Source organism: Echinops telfairi, unplaced genomic scaffold (assembly GCF_000313985.2).
Source record: "Echinops telfairi isolate 266 unplaced genomic scaffold, ASM31398v2 ScPeMD7_40;HRSCAF=151, whole genome shotgun sequence".
NCBI classification, from domain to species: domain Eukaryota; kingdom Metazoa; phylum Chordata; class Mammalia; order Afrosoricida; family Tenrecidae; genus Echinops; species Echinops telfairi.
The window spans coordinates 97,614-103,432 of NW_022103938.1; the positions used below are offsets into that span (position 1 = coordinate 97,614).

At 43.1% G+C, this 5,819-nt stretch overlaps 1 pseudogene; it reads left to right on the plus strand.

The window, feature by feature from the left end:
* The first annotated feature begins 1,858 nt into the window (after positions 1-1,858).
* On the plus strand, positions 1,859-3,264 carry LOC101648843 (annotated as a pseudogene).
* Positions 3,265-5,819: the final 2,555 nt, after the last annotated feature.

Here is a 5,819-nt window from a genome sequence, read left to right on the forward strand (position 1 = left end):
GCTTAAGTGGAGAGAAAATATTTTGAGAATGATGAGGGCAATGAGTGTACAAATGCGTTTTACACAATTGATGTATGTATGGATTGTGATAAAAGTTGTATGAGCCCCTAATAAAATGATTTTTTAAATTTTTTTAATAAAATGATTTAAAAAAAGAAAATTCTCATTGATTATTTTTAATGCACCATTTGTAGACATTAATTTTTGCAATTCCCCTTCTTAAAAATTTTTTTTTCATTGTGAAATAGGTATGAGTTTACATATCAGATCATCATGTTTGTAGTCAACAATCCGAAGAACCTATCAATCCTTCCCATGGCTTGCCTGGTTCGTGCCCTACCCCCCTTTGTTTTAGGATATTGTCTGAAAGGGAAGACAAGTCTCCTTATTCCCCCCCACCCCCCACAATAATTTAGTCATCATAACTAACTTTAGAATCAGATTGTCAAGTACCTAAAAATATATACATAAAAAAACATACACACATGAAATTAAGAGACATATTAACTTCATTACAATAATGAGCCTTCTGATTCGGGAGCTTAATATTTATTCACATCTCCTTTGAGGTTAGTTAGTGAACTTTGCAACTTTCTTCATAAACATTTCAGGCAATGCTTATTAGCTCTCTCGTTGCTCTCAGGGCTCCTCAAATCAGCCCTGACTCATTGCAACCCTATGCACAAAAGGATGAAACCCTTGTCAGCACCATCCCCATAGCTGTTGCCATGTCGGAGCCTACAGTTACAGCCACGGTGTCAGTCCATCTCTTTGAGGGTTTTCCTTTGCTTAGCTGTCCTTCTCCAGGGCCTGGTCTTTCCTGATGACACGCTCAAAGAACATGAGATGAAGTGTCTTTCTCTTCACTTGTAAGGAGCCTTCTGGCTCCATTTCTTCCAAGACAGATCTATTTGTTCTTCTGGCAGCCATAGTGCCTTCATCAACATCATCATTCAAATGCCTCAATTCTCCTGCAGTCTTCTTTATCCACTGTCTGCCTTTCACATGCACGTGAGACAACAGAAAATACACTCTGCTCTTCAGCACTCTAGAGAGGTCTTGTGCAGTAGATTTGCCCAGTGGAATAGTCATTCGGTGTCTTGGTTGCTGCTTCACTAATTGTCAAAAGCAGACGGATACAAATAATTCTATAATTCCCATAGCACTTTCTTTTATGAAAAGGAGTTTGAATCTTATTCATGTATGCCTCTGGTCTCTGGTAGTGTGCTTAAACATTATCTCTAGTACTTGCTAAAAATGGATTTTCTTGGCTTCTAAACTTAGGAATCCTGATTCTGGATGTTTGTGATGATTCGCCTGAATCTGCATTTTTTAAAGATTGCAAAGGCCATGTGGTTAGGGGAGAGAGTCTGAGTTACCAGCCCACCTCCTGCTCCTTCTCCCACCAGTCCAAATCTCCACAACCCTGCTGTGCAGCCTCTCCGGTCTTCCAACTCCCGCAGTTTCAGCACCTCCACAGAGAACAAAGTTAAAGTAGCCATGTGAAGGGGCTTCTGGAGGAGCGAGGGGGCTAGCCCCTCTGACCTCTCCAGTAGACTAGGCCCTTGGTGAGCCGCCTAGCCCTCTGTGGTACTACTCCTACACTGAGAGTAGCCTCTGATTTGAGCCACACGGAAACCATACCAAACGCGAAAGGCTATCTCTGACCGGAACAGATGCCCCCCTATTCAAGTGGGGTGGGAGTGCCACAAAAGCCAGGTACAATGAAGGAAGGGCCAGTTCAAAACCAATGCCCCAATCATGGCCATGCTGGCCGCTGCCCATGCTCAGCATTGTCCTAAGCCCACAATTTCTCCATCATTGCAAAACTACCAGCCTGATAGTAGCAGAAGTTTTCATGAACTTCTACAATCCCAAGAATCTTTGGTATGAAGACCCTGAACATTGCCAGGGCCAACAACTCTGCTGTGGAAGTAAAGGCTTTGGATCCACCACATGGGGTCAATGGTCCTGTCATCGGTGGCCACTCTGGGGAGACCATTGTTATCCCTTTGACCTCTCAGTGTACTTTCCAAAGTGGACATCTCCCGGGACCAGCTGACAGCCCTCACTGGGCAGTTCCAGGAGGCCAGCTCAGAGATGGTCAAAGAGAAGGCTGGAGCAGGATCTGCCACCTTGCTGCTGGTTGGTCTTCCCGCTGCGGATGCAGTAATGAAAGGAAGGGGCTTTGGAATGGTCCTTTGTGAAGTTGCAGGGAAAGGACTGCACCTGTTTCTCCACACCTTTCATACTGGGGAGAAAGGGGGGGGGGGGCTGGAGAAGACCCTGGGCATCAGCAAGGTCTCCTCTTGTCAAGAGAAGAAGATAGCTCAGGTGATTCCTGAGACAGAAGCCTGCATTAAAAAGAGAGTTGGTGAAGAACATGAAATAAGAGAGCAATTCAAGAATATGCCACTTCCTGAATTTATTCATGAAATTTTTCACAAGAATTTGTTAAATTATATTTCATACATAAAATGGCTTTCAAAGTCTCAACACTTAATTGTGAATTTTCTGATGATCCCTACGGGACCAGTGGTGTGAGTGGTGATACTGGGAGGGTAGAGGGAGAGTGGATTGGAAAGAGGGAACCGGTTACAAGGAACTATATGTGACCTTCTCCCTGGGGGATGGCAAACAGAAATTGGGTGAAGGGAGACATCGGACAGGGCAAGATATGACAAAATAATAATTTATAAATCATCAATGGCTCATGAGGGAGCGGGGAGCGGGGAGGGAGGGAGAAAATGAGGACCTAATGCTGGGGGCTTAAGTGGAGAGGAAATGTTTTGAGAATGATGAGGGGAATGAATGTACAAATGTGCTTTACACAATTGATGTATGTATGGATTGTGATAAGAGTTGTATGAGCCCCTAATAAAATGATTTAAAAAATGAAATAAAAATAAATAAATAAATAGATACATGAACACACACACAATTTTCATCGAGATAATTGTGAGTTAATATTTACTGAGAGCCTGCAGAGTCCTAATGGCTCATTGGGTTAACTGGTGGGATCTGGGAGAATACGACTCTTTGTATAGTTGACGGAGACACAAAACACTGTCACAGCTGATCCTTGTTTTGACTCACCGTGACCTATAAGGCAGGCTAAAACTGTCCTTCCACAAGGCTTCTGAGGCTGTACTTTTTGACAAGAGCAGTCCGTCCCTTTCTCCCCCTAGAGCGACAGATGAATTTGAACCTTCGGTTAAGGTAAGCAGCCCAAACCTGAAGGCACTCCCCCTGCAGGAAGCCTAGTGGGGGTGACCATTTCGGATCTCCTCTGGCTTCCTTATTGCCACAGGCAGAGGTCAGACATGCCTCCAGTCCCCATCTCTCTCTTTCTCCGTGATGTTTTTAACCTATACTGACACCACTCTTCTCCCTGCACCCGTCCACGACTCTGCTTGGTTCGATAATTCATTGCAATGATCACACAGAGCTCTCAGAAAATACTCACAATTAAAGGGGGTTCTTTTTTTAAAAAAAATCAATTTATTGGGGGCTTACACAATTCTTATCAAATCCATACATACATCCATTGCGTCAAGCACATTTGTCCATTTGTTGCCATCATCATTCTCAAAACATTTGATTTCTACTTGAGCCCTTGATATCAGCTCCTCATTTTTCCCCCTCCCTCCCAGCTACCCCCTTCCTCATGAACCCTTGATAATTTATAAATTATTATTTTGTCATATCTTACACTGTCCGATATCTCCCTTCACCCACTTTCCTGTTGTCCATCCCAAGGGAGGAGGTTATATGTAGATCCTTACAATCGGTTCCCCCTTTCTACCCCACCTTCCCTCCACCCTCCTGGTATCACCACTGGTCCTGATGGGATCATCTGTCCTGGATTCCCTGTGTTTCCAATTCCTATCTGTTCAAATGTACATCCTCTGGTCTAGCCGGATTTGTAAGGTAGAATTGGGATCATGATAGTGGGGGGAGGAAGTATTTAAGAACTAGAGGAAAGTTGCATATTTCATCATTGTTACCATGTGCCCTGACTGGCTCATCTCCTCCTCGTGACCTTTCTGTAAGGTGGTGTCCAGTTGACTACAGATGGGCTTTGGGTCTCCACTCTGCACTCACCCTTATTTACATTATCATTTTTTTGTTCTTTGATGCCTGATACCTGATCCCTTCGACACCTCGTGGTTGCCTTAGGCTGGTGTGCTTCTTCCATGTGGGCTTTGTTGCTTCTGGGCTAGATGACTGTAAAGGGGGTTATTATGGACGCTAACAGGTTACCACAAATCAGGGTCAGTAATCAGTAAAGATAGATGCATTCATTGGTCTACATCAGGACCTCTCCTCGGCCAGTAGCCAAGTCTCTGCTCCTCAGCCTCTAAACCACAGGGTGCCTTGGCTTCTGCTTCTGTGGAAGTCAGCCCAGAGCCCTGCTTCACCATCCCATTGTTTCAGCATTGTCCTCTGTACTGGTCTCTGCCGAAATCGCTGGTCTCTGCCTGGCTCCTTTGATCTGTCCCATGGGACACATGCCACAGCCTCTGGTGCCGCTGGCCTTGGTTTCTGCCACTTCACACAAGCTCAACTTCTTGAACTTGCTCTGGCACTTCTTGGCGTGTTCAACGAATGGTGCTTCCCCCTATCCTCTGTGTATACACCATGGCTCTTATACACAGAGGATGGTTTTGAGATGTGGGTTTTGTTTTTCAGCAAACCATACCCAAAAGAAAACAAAGGGCGTGACTTGGTTCACACCATCCGCTCAGGTAAAGACCTAGTCCCACCTTAATCTTATCTATTAGCCTAGCAGAGAACGCCCTTCAAAATGCGACGGTAATCATAGGCAGAGGCTAGAGGGACTCCTATGAGGAGGACCATATGAATGGATAGTATCGCTAACTCATCAGGGCTCCTTTGACAGCAAACGAGAAGCCCGTAAAAAGACTGCAAGGTGAAGATGGGAGAGGCATCCTACAGCTGTTTTTAAAAAGGTGTGGTGTAATCAGAAATTAATGTACTATAAATGGAAGTGTTGTCACGACTCCAAAATGTAGGGAAATTCTTATAGGGGACTAATTACATCTAGAAATGATTTCTTCATAGATGGGAGTCCTTTGGGAAGTTATTGCTCATGGCTTAAACTCCATCATTGATACTGGTATAAAAACAACTTGATTCCTAAAAATTAAGCACGGTGATACATTTGAACAAATTATCCTCTCTGTGCATATATTTGCTACATACCTTACTAGTTTAATAAGGCTCAAGTAAGATATTATGTAAAGACCAAAGAATGTAGCCATTTGCCTTATTTCTAGTAAGATAGACATTGTATCCCTTCGTTGTGAAATCTAGCAAACTCCTTGCAAAATATTTAATGTTTAGTAAGTATTAACACAGATCTGTTGAAGGAATGAATGAAGGAAGGAAGTAAGGATTCATTTTGAAGTCACCTATGATTTTAATTTGATTTGTTGCCATGTATAGACAGAATGTAGACGCAGTAGTTTCTTTTCTTTTTTTTTTTATGTAACTGTTAAATGTGAGTAACTCAATTCCAACTCATCATGACTGCATTTAACAGAGTAGAACTGTTATGAATGGGACAATTTCTTATTGGAGACAAGGGTTAGTTGTTTTTTTTACAAGGGTTAGTTTTAACTCAGTATATAAAGGCAATATAATAACATTGGATGCGTTACTTAAACTTCTGGCGCTTCCATTTTTTCAAGAGAAATAAAAGTTATAAATGTTTCCCAGTGACTTAAAGGCTTGAAAGTAAACAAGTGGCCATCTAGCCCAGAAGCAACAAAGCCCACATGGAAGCAGCACACCAA